General features: G+C 39.2%; 1 protein-coding gene across 7 annotated transcripts in view; it reads left to right on the top strand.

Moving 5' to 3' along the window:
* Positions 1-23,334, top strand: part of LOC102304556 (A-kinase anchor protein 2) — a 91,789-nt gene that overhangs the window by 56,111 nt on the left and 12,344 nt on the right. The window lies entirely within an intron of this gene.

Raw genomic sequence — 23,334 nt, 5'->3', positions numbered from 1 at the left:
CTGAAGTTGGGCTAGCTGGTATATAATGATGTGCTGTGTGATGGCTAGCTACACAGCTATGGTTAGCACATTATAAAAACACTTTTTTCACATCACGCTTTGCGCCATGTTATTGTTTACATGAGATGAATTGCAGAATGGCAGATACAGACAAAATACTGTTACTGTCAATCTTACTATCTTCAGGTTTTACATGCTTACATATACACACGCAGTTACTGTCTCTCCATTTACAAAGTCAGAGGCATCACGGTGTAATTATTTTACGTGTAGTTGTTTTTTTTCCTGTGTAATAATATTCAACATTGCTATCAATACATTTTTCAAAAAATGTATTGATAGCATTGCACAGATCAATATGTATTGTATTGATCTGTGCAAAATGGGTCCAAAAACATAAACAACTGTGGGATACTGTTTGTCCGTGATTTAGACAGGGGGAACAAAGATATGTTTCACCATATTTTCTAGTCTTTGGCTTAGAATGAAGTTGGTTTGGAAACATATTCAGCTATGCTTCATCTCCCGCTTTGCGTTTGTGTGGGAGCCCCCGTGCTAGCAGTGTCCCCCCCCCACGTAGGGGGCGGGCCCCACACTTTGGGAAGCTCTGACTTAAAGATTGGATATCCCACCTGCTGTAAATGTTTTAATGCAGTACAGGTGTTATTTTTATCATTATGTCACATCCTGTTTATGACAGTTACAATAAATAACACTCACATAAGAAATAAAATTGTCTCTGTAAACTGTATGTGGTTTTAAATAGGCCTATAATACTGTACTTTAATGTTGGTCATAAGGGTGGTACTTCAAGAGCCATATATTTTATGAGGTGGTACTCATTGTGAAAAGTTTGAGAACCACTGTTCTAGACTGTTCCAAGTTGTTGTTCCTCAGAAAATGCCACACGAGCACATTTGAGAGGGAGGTGTTTGGGGGGTTATCAGAGCAGAAGGTGTAGGGGCTGAGAGGTGGGGTAGAGAGGCAGGGGAGAGAGTGGGGCCTGGCCGGGCTGCAGTCAGATTGTTTTGCGGCGGAATGAATGAATGAATGAAAGGCAGCATGGTGGTAACCTGATCCGCGCGGGTCGGCCTCATTGTGCTTGGCTGGAGCTCGCGCTGGCTGGTCGCTCTCCGATTGTCTCTGGAACGGGACAGAAAACACTCCCAGGACCTCGCGAGCCCTACATTATTCAGCGCGCGTGCCTAAAAAAAGGGTAGAGCTAGGGAGAGTGAGAGAGAGAAAAGGGGCAAGCGGTGAAGGGGGAGAGAGAAAAAGAGGAGGAGACCGCTAGTTGGAAAAGCTGGCGCGTAAAAGGAGCTCAGTCCCATCTCAGTCAGAAGCCACTGTTACCGTTATTACCGCCCCTGGGAGCACGTGAACAACCGTTAGGCTACTTCTCTTGTTCGCTTGTTTTATTTAACGTCCCACCGGCGGTTGGTGCCGCAGTTTGAACTGAGGTGAACGCTGAAGAAGAAGAAAACGTAGGAAGAAAAGAAGAAGTAGCGGTTAGTCCGTTTCCTCCGCCGGTAAAAACCAAAAACTAATCCCGGTTATTATCCGCTAATTGGCCGGTCTTAAGGAGCTCCGGAAATCAGCGATTTGCTGCACGTCAATCTCCACTCAGGTAGATTAAATTATAACATAAGTAGTTTCTAAAACATAGCGGAAATGTGTCTGAGCATAAGTTTATGATGGGAACTCATTCAGTGAAAGTAAAACGGTTGCTTTGGGTGAATGGCGTGTGTGTCAGCTGGACTGGGGGGTGTCCTCTGGGGTTTGTTAGCATGCTGAAAATGTTGTCAGCTGTGCATGTGTGTGTGCATGTATGTGCTTCTGGTTAATAGAAACAGAGCCTGTAATTACACTGATTATCTTTAGAGTGGGAGGACACAGGATACTGCACTCTCCTCTACTGAGAGAAAAAGAGAGGGACAAGCAAAGGAGGTCAGTGGACCAGACTGTTTGCTGCAGTAGTCTCTACATGTCTATCTCTCTTTCTCTTTGTGCACCTCCTCCGCCTCCTCTGCATCACTTTAACCTAGATATAGGAATGACCTTAACCTGGTTTCCATCCCCCATCCAGCACACTGAATGACTGGGCAGAACCAGAGGGACGTTTTATTAATGCTGCTATCAGTATTTGGTTTTTTTTTCTGTGTTCCATTATTGTAGCTTCTCTTTTCTTGTATCTTAATGGCTCATTTTTCAAGGGCTTCTTCGGTTAGGTCACCTTGACCCTGAGCTGGAGGAGCAGCTAAGAAAACTGATGGATGTGCAGTTAAATAAAGGTCCTGCTATTGTGAAAAACATCTTGGTCAAGTTGCAGTATACACAGTTTCTGCCACGCCCCTGCCCAAACAAAAAACATTTTTGAAGACTAAGTATGTTACGTTAACATTTTATTTTAAAGGTAGTTACAGAGTAATAGGGGATTATAGTAATAAGGGAAGCTAGAGAAAGAGCTGCCAAATGAAGCCAGACTTCATTTGTTTGCTGGAGATTTTTTTTTTCATTCTTTTCTTTGCTCATAGCTGTTGCCAAGCAACTTGAAATTCTTTACTTTGAAAATCTTCTTGCTCACTGGTGAGTGGACATTGCTAAGGTGGATTTCTTTTTTTTTTCTTTTTTTTGTAATCTCATCAATGAATGACTTGACTTGATCCTGGAAATGTTCAATTATCGCCATGCCGTTTTCAGTTTTCAATAGAAGCATATATTACTGATGTTGCAGCTGAAAGTAAATAAACAACTTAACTTGACCCTGTTTTCTCATCACTTCCAGTTTTGCTGATAGGTTTTGATGTCATTGATTGATTTTACTTCATGGTAGATTTTCCTTGAGTACAGCTTGCTGGTACAATGCCAAAGGCACGATGGAGGCTTTGAACATTCTTCCAGTCATCTTGTAAAGAGATTCTCCCCAACCCCCCCCCATATAACAGCATGTATTTACTTTTCACTTGGTTTACAAAGCAGTTTCAGTAATACAGGCAAACATAGCCAACTGGGAAGAGGAAGTAAAGAGGCCAAGACATCACCAAAGCAGTATAATCATAGAATTTTAACCCAACCAGGAGTGAAATCATTGGGGCTGATGCATAGACACATTGGTTTTTTAAGTCCTGTTATGAAGCTGTTGTCACCTTGGATAATACTTCTTTCTGACTTTAATGGCTATAATTTATAAAATTTACTTTTTTAAATGTTGTGTACAGTATAGCCTGAAAGTAGCAAGAGATGAGCACATAAAGTCACCAGGAACTATCACATTAGGAAAAACTGGCAAAAATTGTGGTGTGTGCAAAACTTTTGCAACTGTATGCAATCAACTTGCGATCTTGCTGCCTTTGAAATGGTTGCTTCAAAGATAAGGACCAGGTCTATCAAGCCAGAACCTTATAGATTTGAAACTGAAATTACAAAATTCCTCCACAAATAGAGATGTAGTTGGTGCAGGTTGATGATTTAACTCCAGAAGGACAGAGATGAACTGTAACATTGTTTTTATTTAGGACTATAACCAGAATATGACCAATGGCAAACAGTTGAGTTGAGTCCAGTCCACTGATGCAAAGAAATGAGTTGCGGAGGAGTTGGGTTTAGTCTGTCAGTACAGACTGACCCAGGTTGAGTGCAGTATTTGCAGCAAATATTTGCAAACCTTCGCCAAACTGTCTGAGAGTGATTGCAGTCAGTCTGAGTCAGATCTCGATTGTTTGGATACAGGTTGCCTCCCACCAGGCGACCTGTGCAAGTGCCTTCCATTAAGAATTGTTGCCCAGAGGTTAAGGATGTTGCACACTCAAACTTAAGCAACCAGTTGGTTAATTCAGCTACATATAATCACTCTCTGACAAAAAATGTAATGAAATCACCAGGCAACCAGTAATTATTCCTAGTAGCAAGGATGTTGCCACCCTATTTTTACGCTAGTATTGCCAAACTTAAAGTAAAACTTTTTGCATCCAGAGTCACTTTTATTATAGTATTTAGAAGCTTATTTTTTGGGGGGGTGGGGGGATTTTTGATGATGATATATTTTTTCAAAGTTTACCTGGCATGTCCCACTTCAAAATCTAAAAGAAATGCACACCCTCACACCTCCTGCAGTTGCTCTCTGGTCTATGAGTCAGGCCCATCCCGTAGCCGGAGAACCATTGTTTTATAGTAGTATAGTCCTAAAAAAATGTAATAATCAAAAACCATAACTGATTTAAAAAATGACCACTGTGCGTATCAAAATATTCTCTTTGTGAAGCATAAAATTGTACCCACCATCCCAGCACACCTGTGTAAAATATAATGGGGTCAAATATGATGTCACAAGGTCACTTTACTTTCCAAAAAGCTGGGTCTCCTGATGGCCTATAACTCTCACATAGAGTGACAAACCATCCCTTTTGCTGCAGAACTGCATCTTTGTAAAACACAGACAAATATCTCAATCAAGCCCATTGTGAGATTTTGGCCCTTGTCTATTGAGTAAAGTTCAAAGTTTAGAGGTAAACAGGGTTATGGTAGAGATTCAAGTCTGCTTTATCACCCAGACTCCATTTAGAATAGCTGTTCATGCGTGTTGACTATTTTGTTAGGTCATCATTTGAAATCGCTAGCTGGTTCTGGAAATAACGAAGCCACACAGCAAACTGCCAATTCAGGCAGACTGTTTGCCAATACCTCTGTTAGGCCCAGTGACAGAAAAAATCACAGCAAGCTCTCCAATTCGATTCTATAGTTGATGACAGGATGTATCTACCACATACATTGAGACATAGACTGACATTGAGACAGTCAGTGGCTATTAGAAAAGCACATTTTCAATCCACACCCCTCTCAGCACTATGGATAGTGCAAGGACATTGACAGGAACAACAAAGTTATCAGTGATGTCTACCTCAAATCTCTCCTACTTCCAGGAAACACACACACACACGCACAATCACAGGTTATGTAACAGCTGTGTGTTTGATAATGCTGAGGCTTGCTGAGCCAAGAGTACACAGGAGGTGGAAATAGAAATAGGGTCCTGCAGGAGGGATGGGATGAGAGAGGCCGACAGGTTGACAAAGGATAATAGATATGGAGAGGGATAAAGGATGGAGAGGTTAGTGATGGTGTTAGTTGGAACACTGGATGGAAAAAGAATGAAGAAAACATGAGAAAGGAGGTGGAGGATGCTGTTAAGAAGCCTGGCTAACTTCAAAGTGTTGTTGACATTAACTGGCCAATCGCCTTTCACCGTCTGATTTTTTGATGGGTCTTCAGTAGCTGTTTCCGAGGACGAAGTCCAAATAATACAGTGAGTAGTGCTCAACGGCTACAACACATTGTGGTAATACAGTCGACTGTGACCTCTTTGTACACAAATATTGAGTGTATTATCAGCTGACAATGACTGGATGACATGAATAGGAAAGGCAACATGTGGCTTGGGTGTTTGTGATGGAAAGCATGTCATGTGAAAGCTCCTCAGGCCAGTTAATGGACTAAGCCTTGAAAATTATTTTTTCCCAGCATATAAACAAAGCCTCTTCATTTCTGTGCATGTCTCAAGTACTTGGAATTTTAAGTAGTTCTTTGGGGTGTGAATAACATTCTGTTGCTATTTTTGTTTAGCTCATAGGACTTGATGACAGCTAAAAGTGACTAAGGGACACAGTGGTGTCTTTATGTTTTATTTAAAAAAAAATTATTTTCAGCAAATAATGCAAAATAAGTCACCTTGACACTGTATGAAGAGAGCAGAGTTGAAGAGCTGAAAGGCCAGGGTGCTTTTGTCAGTTTTGATGTAGGTTTTCAAAGTATAATGGTCTTTTTTTTTATTTAAAGTGTATGCAAATGAAATCAATTACAGGGGCTGTCAAGAGTTTCCACAGCTTTGATTATATGTACAGTGAAATTTAGCAACACACAGCAAAGTAATGCAACAGAGCATACGGGTGATACCTACCCTTATAAACCCACCCGTTATTTCTAAAACTGTGGGCATAGGTCCCAAAAATATTTTGATTCACCAAATCTATAAAGAACTATTTGGGAAAAAAAACCCCAAAAGAACTGCCCCTTGGGGGAGGTGATTGAGAATGGTCCTTCCACCTACACCTACTCTAAAGAGTCTGGTAGCTTATTTAAAAGAAATCTATGCATTTTTCTGTTATCTCATACCATTTCACAAACAATACTTGATTAAGCATCAGTGACTGCAACCCAAATTATGCCTCAGTCACATGAGAGTAAAAATAGGATGGCAACTAGAAAAAAATCAGTTGTTGCCCTGGGATGATATTGAATTTAGTGAGCATTTGCAAGTAGCTGGAAGTAGTTGTCTTGTGGAAGTAGTGGTCCCCCAGAGGTTGAACATACAACACCTCTGACAGCACTCCCTGTCAGACGTATTAACATGGGGTTGTAAATAATTGCAGTCTAATATATAAGCATAGACAGGTTGGCAACACATTGCAATCAATCTCAGTCAGAATGTGTATTGAAGAGTGCTACTTGTCTGCGACAAGTCTCTTTTAAGTAGGGAACTTGACTCAGTTTTTTGCTAGCTGGTTGTCTACTGGTTATATTACTATATAAAAGCCAGGCTGCTGAGTGTTATTTTGCAGTCAAATCGCCACACTGGAGCAACTGCTTCACTTTAAGTGAAAGCAATTAATGTGAATTTCATTGGAAGGATTAAGGGGATTTTAAAAAATTTCTTTATGAAGGACAAAAAATTCTGATTTGGACTTTTTAAAATGTGGGAATAGTGTTTCTTTAGTTGCATAAACACTAAATTAAACTGCTGTTATAAACAGTTTAATTTAAATATTAAATGTTGTTTGCATTATTTTAATTGTCTGGAGCCAGGTAATACACTAATATATCCAGTAGTGAATAAAAGAAAGTTTGAATCCAGCTTCTAAAACAAGCCAGAATTGCCACATTCCAGCTTAGAAAAAATGTCATCCAGTGTATTGCTATTTGTGCTCGAGGGAGGAAGAGAGCTAGTGGGATGCAGGAAATACAACAATACAATCCAGCTATGTAATGGCTGCCAGTACACAAACTCCACTACCCGCTATTGTCTGCAACATCCACCAAGTATTGTTGTACTGAGCAATAGAAGCCATTCATTTAACACAAAGCAAGATCAAGCCACCTGCTATCACAAATGCTGTTTACAACAACACACAAACATAGACAATGAAAGTGCATTACAAAAATGCAGAGGATGCAGCACAAGAGAACTGCTCTTAGACATAACACTTTTATACTGACATGGTCAGGAAACAGAGAGCTGAATTGGCTGTAGATGGGATAGTTTGGCTCAAAACTGAAGCAGAAGAATAATCAGTGTTGCATGGAAGTCAGGAGGGATGTTGACCTCTATTGCCAGGGCTACAAGCTTATCGTACTTCAGCTTTAGACTGGGGTATCATGTAGGCTTTAAATTTTACAGGCTGTGTGTTGTGAAGTTGAGCCAGAAAGGTAGAAGCTGATGTCCAGCCATCTGGTTACTAACAACAAGAACGCCTTATTTTTCCTTTGGGTTCAGCCAGGCAGAGTTGCAATCAGTTGTGCAGGATTCGCAGTTGCTGATGCTGTAATTTTTACAATTTCTCTCTGAGATGTGTGAGTGTGTGTGTTTGTGCGTAATGACTGATTCTGTTGTACAGTCCTGGAGGGAGTTTCCTGTAAAGGTTACCCAAGGTTATGGTATTTGGAAGCAAAACTCGGGACACTTACGGTTAACATTTCATTGATGCGCATTTCAGGAATGTACTGGTAGTGAGCCAGCTGAGACATTTTTGCAGTGTTACAGCAAACAGCCACAATATTAGCACCAGCCGTCCACTCAAGATCGGACTTGTCAGGAAATGGACACTCGATCTCTGGTGATGTTCCGTGGTGTCTGACACCTGGACCCTCTATGTCCTTGTTCTTGACTTCCTGCAGATGCTTGATTAGACTGGGACATAGGGAGTTTGGAGGTCAGCTGTTTCTTTCACCCCTCGTGCATTTTTATGTTTTGCACATCATTCATTTTCTGTTCTCTCCTATCACTCATCGCTCAGTTTCTTTCTATAATTCATAACAGCTCTAAAACAAAGCTGCCATTTGTCAAACCACCAGGTCTTCTCCACACACACATGTGGTACACATGTACCAAACAGGAATCATTTATATTGTGTTTGCTGCATAATAATATTAATAATAATTCACTTTAGATATATCGCAAATTTTAAAATCTGTGTTTATAAAGTGCTTCAGAGGAACAACAAAATAAAACAAACCATTGAGACCAACTACAGGAAGTTCACAGGAATTGAAAAGTTTAAATTTAATTTAATAAATGTAATAAAATTAATTTAATTTAATAAAACTTTAGCAAAAATGGAAACGCTTATCTATAAAAGTCTGTTTTGAGATGCAGATGACTCCACCCATCTGATTTCCTTGGCCAGACCATTTTAGGGACTCAGGGCACTGACTGTAAACGCTCTCCCTCCTCTAGTTTTCAGGTGTGGTGCTGGAATGTTTTAAAAAAAACTTTTCTTGAGGACCTGAAAGTTCATACTGGTGCATAATCTCTAATATAAATATCATTATTTGAATCATGTTAAAAACTAAATGAGTGCTGCTACATTTTGACGTATTCTCTTCCCAGTGCTTTTAATTTACATTCTTCCTTAAAAAAATAAAATAAAATCAACATGGATGGAAAAAACAGTATTCAGATAAATGGAATATCTGAATCTAAATGGATAACGCAGTGACTGTCAGGCTCAGACATGTTTGCTGTCACTTGCTGTTTTCGTCCTTTGTGAATCCTCCTTCCTTCTAAATACTTGAGGCTAATGAGGTAGCTTCCGGAAATAGACTGGTGATTAACACACTGCTCCTTCCCAGTGTGAGGCAGAGCAGAAGTAGTTAATGCTATAAGCTAACAGCAGGAAACCGTTCACTCTCTTAGGACAGCAGTGTTATTATGCTCTGTCTCATGGTTAGGAACAAACCTGCATGTGCTACTTTCGCTGGGCGGCTATGGGTATGTGACATATAAGTATAGAGATGGGAATGCTTTATCTAAATTGATCAACTCACACAGAGGAAGCGTGCACTGATGATGGATGATGAGGTTAGACTCAAATCTAGATAAATTTCTATTGATCTAGTGTCGTTACATAATTTATTGTAGCTTTATAGTTTTAGTATTGACACCAGCTTTGTTTGGAGGCTCTTACTATTTACTGGATGGTCACTTAATCATCAAACGTTCATTTTGTCTGTTTTTAGGACAGTTTTAGAGATGCCGTCATGAAGCCAACTAAAAACCTAGCTTTGTTTATCAAACAGTCTTTTTGTGTGTGTGGTGCTGTAAGTCTTTCTTTACTCTTTGACCCAAACAATGCTAAATTTGAACTGATGTGTTGATCTAATCTTTAGCCTCCATTGATGTCAAACATCTGACACTCATAGCTGTGCTAATTTGATTAGTTGCAGACTGATTGACTGTAGTCTTGCATTAAAAACTGGCAACAAAAGCAACGGCACGCATCTGTGATTTATATCTTGATGGGAAACAAATTTTAATTCAGCAACCGATCCAGCAATTTGTGGTTGAACTGCTAAAAGCCACTTTGCTTTTATTGTACACCACTTCCTAATAGCTTCTTTTGACTCTGCATAAAATCCACAAAAAAATTGGCACGCTAGCTTCTCTGACCACATATCTTAATTTTATTGCAAACCTTTGCCCATTTGCCTGCTAGCTTCGCTGTGTGGTCTCTGCACCAAGGGTACTTTGGGACAAAATGGTAAGGTGGGCTAAATCACGCTGGGAAAGGATTAGAATTATATGCTTGGTGGCTTTTTCTTCACACACACATGTGCAAAACCACATCCTCGAAACAATCAATCTCAGCCATCCATGTGTCTCCGGCTCAAGTGAAGGTTTGCTCCTTCGTGTCTGTTCTTACTTTATATTTCTCATCTAACCTGTAGGTTTTCATTCTCATGATCTGATACTATACAGTCTATATTTGTCTGCCCAGTGTATCTTGGAGGTTATTTATTCTATAACAAACGGTTTGTCATTGTCCAACAAATTTTGTGTTCACTTTATGGATGTGTGCAATGTGATGAAACAAAGGGAATGATAATTGACTGCACACACTGCGGCCTGCTGGATTAACAGCAGGGGAGAGCTGGACTGTTACATAACCAGTGGAGGAGGAGGCTATCCGTGAACAATACACAGTAGTGGAGCTCAGCAGTAAACTGTTCCATAGTAAACTATGAAAATATATATTACATGGGTCTCACTATTAAAAACAGATAAATACATACGATCACACACTGGGTATATCTTCCTAATGTCATATATATATATTAACTCTAGTTTAAGATGTCTGGTCCATTTTACTGATTGGTTACTAATCAAATTAACCTATTACACCTAATTTCATGTCTGTGTCTCGGTTCCTGCTGGCAGAAATTAGTGCCTACATTAATTTAATCTGCAATTTGTGTCATATGATTAATGACTTTTTCGGGTGATGCTGTGGTAATGCTTGATTTAACTTTTATGCACATATTCTGTTTTTAAAGTTGGTCCTTGACTGTTTTGTTAAAAAAAAATGTTTTGTAGGGTATTCATGGTTTTCCTGGCTCAAAATGGGCCTTTGGGGTTGACTATATATATAAAATTAAGCAGATAGTTTTTGTTGTCTTAGTTAGGTCATTTGACAGGGTAAATTTCAAAAATAATAATAATAAAGCTGTGGTTAAAATACTTTTGTCACAGGTTTTTCATTTTGGTGGAACCCCAAATCTGCATGGCTGGGCATCAGCCCATTATTCCTAATTGTTTCTTTTAAATCTCTCCTGGGAATCCTGTGATAGGTTTTGTTGACACTGTTGCTGTTTAGGGTAATCAGCATGACCTGACTTTAAAAAAGGGGTTTTGAAAATATTCTACACCAGCAACTGACTCACTGTACCTCTACTGCCACATAATACATACTGTGCATATTGCACCAGTTCACTGGGCAAGTAGCCCAATACTGTTTGTTTTGCTTTCACAGTATGAAATATTATTAAACACACAGAGATCTATATTAAAGCAATGGAGTCATGGTCTTTAAAGACATACTGTTAGTAATATTGGGACAGCTGTCTAGTGTTACTGTGTTCAGACTGCTTTTTCTTCCAGTTAGCTCTGTGCTTGTGCTGTGAGTGTTAATCTGGCTGTCTGTCCTATGCTTGGAGAGCCTGTGTAAACGACTGGTCACACTCTCTGACTACAGACCTTTCTGCTTAAGAGCCCTCATCGGTGAGCATGAAAGTGTGTGTGTGTGTTTGTATGTGTGTGTGTAGCATTAGTATTCAGCCTGGAAAATCTCACTGAATCTGCTGTCAGGCCCTTTGTTGTTGCTCCATGAAGGGGTCTTGGGGGTTCTGGGTTTGAGTGTGAGTTGTGTCAAGAGAGGTATTTAAAGGAATACGAGTGATATGACTCCAGACATGCATTGCATTTCTGTGTACCACTCAAGCTTTGAAAAGGGACCTTAACATGATTTCTGTCTGGTTGTTGTTTCAGGCTCTCTGGCAGTGGGTAGGTGAATATTATTTTGCAGTGCTGCAATAAGCTGTCATTCTGTGTGTATGTCTGTGGCTTATGTCTGTAGCTTAGTAGAGATAAATAATAGACAGACTTGTTATTTTAGTCCTAATAGAACAGGATGGGCTCTGCTTTATTTCTGCTGTGCTGCTTGGCTGTGAATTGTTTAATGTGGGGGTTGCATGGACTGCAAATGAAAGCTGTTACATCCATCAATCAGTATCCACAGTAACCCCCACCCACTGGCCCCACAGGCGAGTAGATCAAAGTTTTACTAAGCCTCTTATTTATAATATATATTGGTAGACTTATATTTTCTATTAATAGCGTAAATAAATAAATGATGAGTTTTAAGAAAGACATCATTTTTTTTGCTGACCACCAGAAATTGAAAGTAACTCCAAAAACCTTCCAGTCCTGCAGGAGTCTTTGGGAAAACAGCTTTCTGACATAACCTCTGTAAACACATTTGTGTCACTCTATTTAGGCCAGATTGAATAAAACATATCATAAATTTTGGTCATGCTGTGTTTCATAGTACAGGATTATCCAGGCTTTGCTCACTGGTTTGTGACTGACAAGTTGAGAATTTTCACAGTCAGACCTGAGTCTCTCTCATCACAATTTGTTTCAAAACATCAAGTTGGCAACAGCGAAATCGCTCATCCTGAGGTTTTCGGGAACGAATGAATGACTGGCAGCCTGGATGCTGTCAGGCAGTCAGCCTGCAGTTGACTGACATGATGTTTCAGCCAGCTGGTGCCTGTCGGTGTGCATATTCTCCATGTGCCTGCCTCTGTTCTCTCCAGGTACTCTGGTTAGGTTCCCACCAGTTGGGTTAATTGGTGATTCTAAATAATTTGTAGTTGTAAATGTGTGCGTCAGTGTGTCTTTACGTGTTATATCTGTGACAGCTGGGATAGGATCCAGCCCCACCGCAACCTGAATTGGATAAGTGGAGGAAAATGGGTGGATGTATAGATGGAATTTATCGCAGCTTATTTGCATTCTGACTGCTTTTATTTTAACTTGTTATTTATTCTATAGCTTTGGCACTGTGCTAAAACAAACCAACACTTTTCTTCACATTTAAGCTTCCTGAGCAGGTGGCTGTCACAGTGCTGCTTGCTCTGTTTGTTAGAGAGCAGAGGCAGTAGCTAGATGACAGCCCCATCTTTAATGCTGTCAACCTTTTTGAGAAAAAACAGAGGCTTCTTGAGCTTAATCTTCATTTGTGTTTTTAGTGCCACAAAGACCAGTAGCTTATGCAAGAAAAGAAAGAAAAAACCAAAGTAGTTATTTAAGAGGGTTTGCTTCAGCCAGTTTATTTCACAGGTGAAACAGCAACTGAACAGTCCACTTGTCCAACAAAAATGTGTTACTTGGACATATTATCATGTTTTAATCATTTATTTATTTCATTAACAATCAGCAACTGGACAAAAACAATTTGATAATCAGCTTGTTGTCTTTCGAGTTATTTAAGTTGACCCAACTGACCACATCATCGATAGTAGTCTGCATTTGTGTGTCTGTTTTTGTGCAGGTGGCATGTATTTTTGGATGTATTTCCTGTGTTGAGTGCCATTTCCATGGACACAATTTACCACAGCTTCCTGGTTTCCTGTTGAGATGACCCTGTGAGCAGTGATAGGCTTATATCCAATCAGTTGTTTCCTTTAGTTTGCCGGATCGTTTTGTTTGACTTTTGGAAGACTGATGTGTTCACCGCCCATCTTTTATGTTGTTTATGTCTTCATTTAGCAGGACTGTTCTGAGATTGAAGGATGGCAACATTTCATTGCAGACTCTAACTTTACTCAGTATTAGCCAGGACCCCTCTGAAAGGGGCTACTTTTGATAGGATGTTGTAGCCTGGAGAATTTTCTTTGACAGACATTGTATCAGTTAGACTGCACAACAGATGACTGACACATTTCACCTCAACCAGATGTTATGAAGCCAGCCTTTTTTTGGAAATAGATAATATTTCCTAAATCTTCATGAAAATTGTTTTTAGGTCATTTAGAAAATAGATTGGTTCATTTTCATGGTTTAACCCTCTTCAAACTTCCTATAAATGTGTAAAAGCAATACTTTTACAAATTCCAAAGGAGAATGAAGCATTTTAATTTCCAGCTATGTCTTTATTTGTCTTGGGAGGAGACACAAATCTTTTTAGGGTTGCATCAAGAAGGGCATCTGGCAATCTGGCAATTCAAACATGCAGTGCTAATCGCTGTGGTGACCACTTATGAAACTAGCTCTGTCCTTATTTGTTATATAAAATAGAATTGTTAACAATACTAAGGAGTTTTAATCTGATGTTCATTTTAGCTGGGATAATGCAGAAAATACAAACTTACTGTTTGCAGATCTAAATGAATTATGACTATACATTGAATGTAACATTCAGCTAGGATTCAAAGGTTTTGTTAGCATGCAAATTTGTTGTTATTGAGAGTTAAACTATCCATAGAGAAACAAAACATTTTTTGCTCCTGGCTGCAAATATGCTTTAGTTGGGCATTTTAACATGGCAGTCTGTGGGGACTGATTCAGTTTTGGAGCCAGTTTCAAGTAGCCATTGGCATAACTGCAATTTGAAGCTTGACTTCATTTTACAGTCCCAGAGGTTGCTGCTTGCCTGCAGGCTTTGTGGTCTCCCGTGACCTGTAAAAAAATATGTCACTCATTGAGAACTTGCCTCAAGGAATCCAGATTTCGCAGCAGTTGGGCTCCCATGTTGAACTTTGTCAAATTAACCCTTCGCATATTAGGAACCTCACACTGTGTTTTTTGGGGGTTTGTTGTTTTGGCGGTACAATATGTGAAAAAGTTACTTGTAACTTTATGCATAAGTATTGTGGTGGGGGTAGAGCTGTGTCTTTCTGCCATGCTGTAATAAGTAAATGTGTCATTTGCTGTGTTTTTAATCAATCATGATCTACTTCCATGACATAAGATTGCTCCGGGCATCAATAGTGTTGACCCAGTTGCATGGATTCACACATAGAAATACACACATGACTACACAATCACTCACACTGCTGCTGTGTTCCTCGGTCTGTGAGTCTCTTTGTTTTCTCATCTTTCACGGTTCCTCTAATACATCCAGTACTAAGTTTGCAGAAATTAGCTTATCACTAAATTACTAGCACTGGCATACACAAATGACCATCACAAGTTTCTTTGTTCATTACACCCCTCCCTGAAATTAATCTCCCCGGTGCATATGCGATAATTGGGTTAGTGTCCCACTTTTCTGTGACCAGTTTCCCTTCATCATATGGCCCAGAGTTATTTCGAGCCTGGGAACTCACTGATGGCTTCTGATTTGTCAGTTCAAACAGGGGCACTTAAAAGGGGCAGGAGTGGCACAGCTCACATTTAATTTAAGATTTAAGTCGTTTTTCATTGTGGTCAGGACTGAATTCACAGTGAGGCGATCTCGTGTCACGCTCAAGTACAACTTTTTCTGGGCTTTCTTTCCCTTAGATTAGAATAACCTCTCTTACCTCTGTTTTCCACATATTCATACTGATTTCCTTCAGTTTTAATAAGATCTGAAAAAACATACTCATTAATACTAAAATTAAAAGGTGTGAAAGATGACATTTCACTCCTGATAGTCAAAGAAAACAAGATTAGTGAGTGCACTTTATGCCTCTTCAGGTGTATCGCATCTGGCTGCGCTTCTTTTCAGTACAGTATCGCAAGTTACCAGTAAAAGGGAGGAATATAGTTTACATAGGGTGGAATAGCTGATTAAAATAAATACAATATATAAGGATAAAACTGCTTATTGAAGTAAAAATTAACCAAAATATACAATTAGATAATTGTACAATTAGATAATTCTAATTAGAGTATAATTAGATTTAAAAAAAAGTCTACAATTTCCACAAATATTCATATAAATGTCATGTAATTAAGACATTTCTAAGAAAAATAAAAAAAACTATCATTGTATGACGTAGGAAAGATTTCCTGTGTCTATCCATGTGGCAGTGGAGCCAAAAAAGGGAATCTTCTTATCTTCATTTACTGGTATTTAGCTGTTTGTAGCACCATCCTCCTTTGTTTTAGGAGCCACTAACACAATCGGACTAATTGCTCTTGTAAACTGGACAAAAGTCTTTCCACTTCAGCTGTGTCCTTATGTAGTGTTTGTGAGCAGAGAAAGTGAACCGTGACCAAGATCAGCTCTAATTTCTAGGAGCCTGATCCTATGACCCAGCAAACACACAGAATGAGGCATGCAAACAGCGTTAGAGTAACGCTTGAATACAAAGACTGATTCGTATAATTAGATAGTTAATGCTGGTATTTGCCATTTGTGCCTGTGCTTTATCTTTAACAAGGGGGACAAGCCCATCAAACAACATGAACACTAACTTGCAGGTTTAGATTTCTCTACTGAAAGCACTAATAGTAAAATACTTTGAGGTGACATGGTTAAATTCATTTTATTAAAAGGTGAATACAGACAGTGAATCAGTCTAACCTTAATATGAGCCTGAGTCAACAGTCCTATGCTATGATGACAGAAGAAAATATCATTACTCTCTTATCAGCCCCTCCTATTTTCTTCAGTCATCATCTCTTCATCATCGCCTGCTTCTCGCTGTCGGCTCCATTCCGACAAGAGTTATAGGTTAAAGGGAAAGTAGGCAAGCAGCATGCACTGGGGAAAGAGAGAGTTTGTGCAGGAAGGGAGGAGGCACAGGATGGATGTTTTGTTGCCTGTGCTTATATGAGGGCTTGCACAGAAGGGGTCTTTGTGCATGAGCACGTGCATGCGGGGAAAGACATACACATGCACACAGTTTGCCCATGACATCACAGCTTACCGTTGCAGCCCGGCAGGAATGTGATTGAGAAAGGAGAAGCTTTGTGGAGGAGAGGAAAAGAGATGGGAGGGGAGGAAAAGGAGGAGAAGAAGAGGAGGAAAAGGCTTGGCTAGGGAAAAGTCCGGCACTCCCACTATTGGGAACGAGACGGGCCAGGGCTGGACAGAGCTAAATAGGAAAGCGGATAAAGCTTAAGGAAAGAAGATCTACGGATGTTATACAGTGCAGCTTTTAAACATTACACCATGGAAGTACAGATATCTCAAAAATAGATTAATCCAGTTGTACTTGAAGACACCATTAGGTGAGTAGTAACTAGTAATTTTTGTTTGACAAATTCATTTTATGACATTTCTTTACATCTAGTTATTTAGTTCATTAGATTGTACTTTTATTTGGGAGAGACATGGTAAAATATTCTGTTCACGTTTTCTTAGTTTTCCTCAAAAATGTTCAAATATATTTGTAAGAAAGAAAAATCCTGTGAATTGTCATCTAGAGCAGGTAACTGTGAACTTGGATATTGTAACAGAGAAGAAGGGAAAGTGATAGAGGAGGGAGAGAAATCCAATCCAAGGCACACACCCTAACAGATTTTTGTAAGTTATGTATGCCAAAGTTGAAATGCTGTTGATTTGCTTGTCCAGATGTTTGAATGTCATGTTAAACTGCGCACTTTGGGCTGTTTAACCCCAGCTGTGTATCCCCCTTACTCAGTCCACCTGTCTGGCTGCTGTCATTCCCAACCTATTACTCATCGTGGATTAGTTAAAACACTGATTTATGCCATGGAATTTCAAATTGTCTAGCGTGAATAGTGATTAAACAAAGAAGATGTGGTGAATAGCACTGTTTGGCCTGGGTCCCCAATCCAGGGTGTTTGGGTATGAGAACACAGGGCTAAACCAGCACCAGGCTCTGGTTACCACTCAGGATCATATTCAGTCAGGAAGCAGATACGACAACACCAGCTGTACTGGGTTACACAGAAGTGTAGTGTGAGTGTTTGTGTGACTGCGTCATCATACTTTCACTTCATGTTTGCCATGTGTTTTGGTGGATTTGCGTGCTCTAGCGAAAGACCATGACGTGATATTAAAGTTATGGAAAATGTGTGTATGTGCGCGCGTGTGTGTGTGTACAGCCTGTGAGTCATGAAGTGTGTGTCCATGTATTTGGGTAAATTCTCATCTTATTGAGTGTGTTCCCCACTACCACCATCCAACATCTCCAGCATGCAGCTTAGTATGTGTGCTCAGATACAGAGTATGTGTGTCTATTTGTGATTTTTGGGTATCACAGCCAGAGCCTAAGCATTTCCAGATGTGATAGCTGGAGACAGGCAGAGACGGAGGCAGAACATGCGACTCTAGCTGACTCATATAGAGTCAAGATTGTATTCCACTGAATTCCCACCCAATATGAAATCATAATACACCCAATGTAATTGAATAAGTTATAGTAAGATGGGTGCAGGGCTATTTAGACTCCTAATATCATGTTTTAGACTCATGTTACTCTTACAGCCAAAACAATGCTATTTATCCTTCATGTATATTTGACTGCTTTTGGAAACGTAACAGCTATTGGGCACATGTCTGAAGTTTTCAAACATTCAAGCACATTATGAGCTGTGTCTCTTTTCCATAGACAGATGGTTTCTTTTCACACTCACAAACAGATGCATGCAGACAGCTTGCTCCTTTAGCCAGACAGGGAAGGTGTACAGTGTCCTTCATCACAGGTATTAGAGCCCGAGCCTTGAGGACAGGCAGCTATGCCTGGAATGTCAGTTCACCTCTATTGGAGTCAGAAACACACAAACACATACACGCATGCACACCTGCTATACAAATACACACCCTTGAAAGAACGCACTCTTGCATGCATGCACCGATGCACAGCTACAGTCACATACACACTCCTTTTGTGTGTGTGCAGCAGAATAGCAGTGCATATGAAACATTCCTGTACTGTAGTACTGTTTTCCTGGGCCAGTAACAGGATATCCTCCCCCTCTGTACTGTCCTGCCTGCTGGACATGGACTCCTACACACACATTCCTGCACATAAGAACACACACACACACACACACACATATAAATGTGTGTAATATTTGCAGCAGGTCAAATAAGTAGACAGAGGAGCTTATCTGGGCATGAGTGTGTGTAAAAAGAAGGGACATCTGGTCCTCACATGATCCCAAATATAATTAACTGGGTGAAAAATCTTTTGACTTGTTGAAGGCAGAGTGTGAATGTATGAGAGATGGAGAAAGGGAAAAAAAGAACCTCGAATTCCTTTTGCTGAAATGGTAAAGTAGTAGCAGAGGCATTATAAGTCGAAGACTCGGCACTCCGGGAATCACTAATTGAAATCTATTCCACAACAGCAAAAATGGTGGTAGAAAAATAACTTCCAGGATTATAAAAAAGGTCTTTAACTAATATGGGGGGAAAGTCAAACAACTTCTTGTGCAGTTTTTATTAGATTTGAGTTATGATTTGTTCAGTTTTTATGAAATTGAAATTAAACCAGGTAAAGCTTCAAAATAGTTGCCCAAATACATGCCCTGAGTCATTTCATCATGTCTGTGAAATTTAGAGACTTGCCTGTAGTAAAAGTAATAAGACAGCCTGCGATTAGTTTTATGATAGTTTAACCAATCACTGTACAGAGAAAGTAATTATAAGATTGGTCTTAGTCAAAACTAAAGCGCTTCTTGGAAGTGGTGTTTTTGTTAGCTGTCCAAATGTCTCTAGAGACTGTATCAGTCTCGCTCACTGTATCAGTACATTTCTTTTGTCTGCAGGATTGAGTAAATATTTTTGAGTCCATGAATGCGTTTCTTTGGCATAACTTTTTATTTCCCTGATCTCCCTCTTTGAGAATTTGATTCTGTAAAGAATTCACTTTAAAGGCCAGCTGCTGAATTGCAACACAAGGTGGAGGCTCATTCCTTATTGTTGATTTGAGCAAGAGTTAAGAGTTGCACACATATTGTTTTCATTTGTCATTAGCAGACATAGTGCTTAAGATATTGGGTATTGTGAGGTTGTTGTTATGTACTGTGCTGTGTGGGTTGCATACATACACCTTCACAAATACACGAGGAAATGCTTTTTTTCTGGCAGGCAGTGGGAAGCTGGATTGGGAAGAAGAGTTATTATACGTTTGGATAATTATTCTTTATATTTGACTCTAGAAATCTTGGAAATCAGATACTTACTTGGGATGGCATGACCTTGACCTCAGTGACATGTGAAGAAGTCCTTTTTTATCGTGATATAGCCTTCATTGCAAACCTTAAATAAATATCTCTAAAATTCTAAACATGTCTCAGAGTTATGCTGAAAAACATAGTTCATGCAATAAAGTCTTCTAGGCTGGACTCATTAATATCAGGCTGTTCTAAAAGTTGTCTAAAAAGGCCCCAGTTAATCCAAAACTGCAGTGAGAGCACTAGAGACGAGAAAGAGTTACATATTAGCTATTCTTCCTTGGCTTATTTGGGGTTCCTAGAGTTTTTAAAAGTAGAATTGGAAGCAGAGCCTTCAAGTATCAGGCCCCTCTTCTGTGGAATCAGCTCCCAGTTTGGATTTGAGAAATAGGCACTCTCTGCTTTTAAGAACTTTCTCTCCTGGATCACGTGACTCTGAACCATCCCCTAGTTATGCTGCACTGAGCATTTCTTCTTCACTCACCTCGTTTCACTCCCCACATGTTTCTGTACCACTGCAACATGTCATTAATGTTGGTCTCCTCTCTCCCTTAGCCTGTGTAATTTCCTGTCCCCATATGCTCTCTTTTTCTTTTCTGTTTCCTCTAACCATACCATCGGTCACAGTGGATGGCTGCCCCTGTCTGGACCTGGTTCGGCTGGAGGTTTCTTCCTCTTAAAAGGGAGTTTTTCCTTCCCACAGCTTGCTTGCTCACAGGGGGTCACTTGAGTGTTGGAGTTTTTCCCAGAATACTGTAGGTTCTTACAATATAAAGCACTGTGAGGTGACTGTTGTTGTGAATTGTATTTTTGAATTCTTTTTTATGTCATTTTTACTTTTTGTTTTTAATTTAGTTCAGTTTCATTTTCATTCCCAAGTTAGTTGGTTTGTTTGTTTCAGTTTAGTTTGTGTTTGAAAAGTTTAGTTTCAGTTTTGTTGTTGTTGGTTTCATTTTGGTTTATGCCTTTTAAATTATTATTGTATGAAAGGTGTAACAGATGGGCAGGATTTAGGGAAACCATTACAAGAATTGCTATAAAAACAGAACCTTTTCAAAGCAGCTGACTTACTGTCTTGTAGACATCCATAGTCTCAATAAACATATCCATCAAAGCTTCATCAGGGACGCTGTGATAATAGATTTTTTCCAAACTAACAAACACTAAAGCTAAGCAGATTTCCTATATATTTTTCTTTAATTTTCAAAGGGTTTTTTTTGTTTTGTCTTATATTTTATCAAAAGTCAAGTTTTTTTTCATATACAGTTTTAATTTTTAGTTTAGTTTTAATTAAATGTAAAAACTTAAAACTTTGGTTGGAGGATGTTAATATATTGCCAAACCTGTTCTCACAACAAGTTATTAGCAGATTTCTGTTAACATTTGTAAAGACAGTAATTTCCCAGAGGATAAATGTTAATAAACTCCATGCTCTCCTCCCTTTTCCTTTAGCACCAGTATGAGACTGACATCTGTGGTTTCTGGTAAAATCCCCCAACTATTGGGTGGCTTGTTATAAATTCTGTAAGCTGCTTTTTGAGCCCCATCTTCCAGTAAAAATATTATTCATGTTAATGCCTTAAAACCTACAAAACAAAGTAAATCTCCATTAATTTTAGGTGTCTTGTGTCGTAATTAGCCAACATTTGTATGTTAAACCCATATGGGGGGGGTCTACTGAAATCCTGATTGAACTGGCATTTTAAGCATGCTGATGTTAGTAATTAGGACAAAAAAACACTGTCCCTAAAGACTCACAAATCCATTAGACAGTGTTTTGGTTTTTGAGGTCTATTGTTATTTTACACTAGATTTTACAGAGGCACATTAGAGAATGTGTTAATAGATCGATAAAGAGAGAGAGTATGGAAGCAAAGAGATGACCAAGATGCCCTCAGACAACATTTTTATTAAAAGGGAGGTGGAAGAGAGCAATAAAGAAAAGAGGTGAAGGGAATGTAGAGGAAACTGTCCCTTCACAAAGCTTTTTAAATAGAGCTGGTCAAATCCTCCAAGAGACTTCACTGGCCACTGTTTCAGCATTTGAGCAATCCCAGAGAGCAGAGAGGAAGGAAAAAGCTCAAAAGGGGCGGTGAAGAGGAAGTGTAGATCAAGAAACTGAAAGGGAGCAAAAAGAGGGAGTGGTACGTGAGGAAAAGAAAGTGATCCAGGCTTAATTTTCATGTTGACAATAAATCCAGCTGAATTATGCCACTGATTGTCCAAGACCCCGTCCTGTGGATAGTAAGAAGAAGGAATGTTCCCAAATGGTACAATATGACAGTCTGGTAGTTTGTCTGAGGCCTGAGGTGGAAGAGAAGAAAAAGCCGCTCACTTTTGCAGAGCTGTGTCAACTGATTACTATTTTCTTTATTTGTTGTTTATGATTTAAAAAAAAGAAAAGAAAAATATCCTCCTCATAAAATCCCAGTGCTCAGGATGACCTCATGAAGTGTTTGATATGTCTGACAAAATGTTGAAAACACCCAAATTTTCAGATTTGTAATCCTGGTGACATATTTTCTACTAGTACTACTAGTACTTCTACTCGTATGTGAAGTTGACAGCTACTTTTCTCTCTAATAACCTGTTGGTTAATGGTTAATTTATCAGCAGACTAGTTTACTAAAGTTATCCTCATTAAATCCCCTCACACAGACTGAAATATTAAAAAAGAGGGGTCAACAACTCCTCATTAAGCTCCTGTTAGAGATACGCACATGCTTAAGGATGAATTATAATGGCTACAAGGCAGTAAAGAAGGAAACCAACATTTTTAGAGAGTAATGTCCAGGAAAAGAGAGGCTGAACTGTGTAAATTTAGCTTCTTATTAATGGTTTATCTGGAATATGAAGGATGATTCATTAAACCAGGTTGAGGATCTGATCTGTGCATACTAATGCTTCAATCAATATGGACCTTACAAGACTCAGCTACTGCCTGTATCATTCTTCCTTGAATGACTACAAGTGATATGTAAGTTTAAAAAGTGTATTTATAGAATGAAACCTAATATATTTAAAAAAAAATAAAAAAAGGTCTTATGATAGAACATCACCATTTTGCCTTATCTGGTGATATGTGCTTCATAATGTTGTGACATACTTTCAAACCATGGTATAATAAGTATGATGTAGCCGTGTTAGCTGACCTGAGGTCACCTGTGTATTTTTATAATAGTGTGCCGTACATATTAAATTCCATGATATGTAGCAGTTGTCTATCAGTCAGACAATTAGTTGGAACTGGCCCAACGTGCACCACATTAGGAAAATCTTTTGTGTTTAGACGACATTCATTCTTCTCAAAATAGCTACTGACAACATGGCCCTGATCCTGGTGCTTAATCTGAAACACTTAAGTGCAGCTCCTCCTAGAAAAGACGAGTGAATGTGTGTAAAGGTGTATCTTCAACCTGAAATGTCTTCAAAGCTGACATAGCAAACAGAACGCCTGAGTGCTTTGACTGTTGTAGCAGTCTTCTGTCATACAGAGCAACTGTGTGTATTTTGTCGCCCCTTAGTGGTGGGAACCAGTCAGAACACAGTGTTCTGCTGCAATGCAGACCAAAAAAAATTCATGTGTGAATTGATGTGTCTAAATGATAGTGGTTAGAAGGGGCTGACCTTTCAAAATAATATCTAAA

Source organism: Haplochromis burtoni, unplaced genomic scaffold (assembly GCF_018398535.1).
Source record: "Haplochromis burtoni strain Fernald_Lab_line unplaced genomic scaffold, NCSU_Asbu1 Contig_583, whole genome shotgun sequence".
Taxonomy (NCBI): domain Eukaryota; kingdom Metazoa; phylum Chordata; class Actinopteri; order Cichliformes; family Cichlidae; genus Haplochromis; species Haplochromis burtoni.
This window is presented reverse-complemented; position numbering and strand designations above follow the sequence as displayed.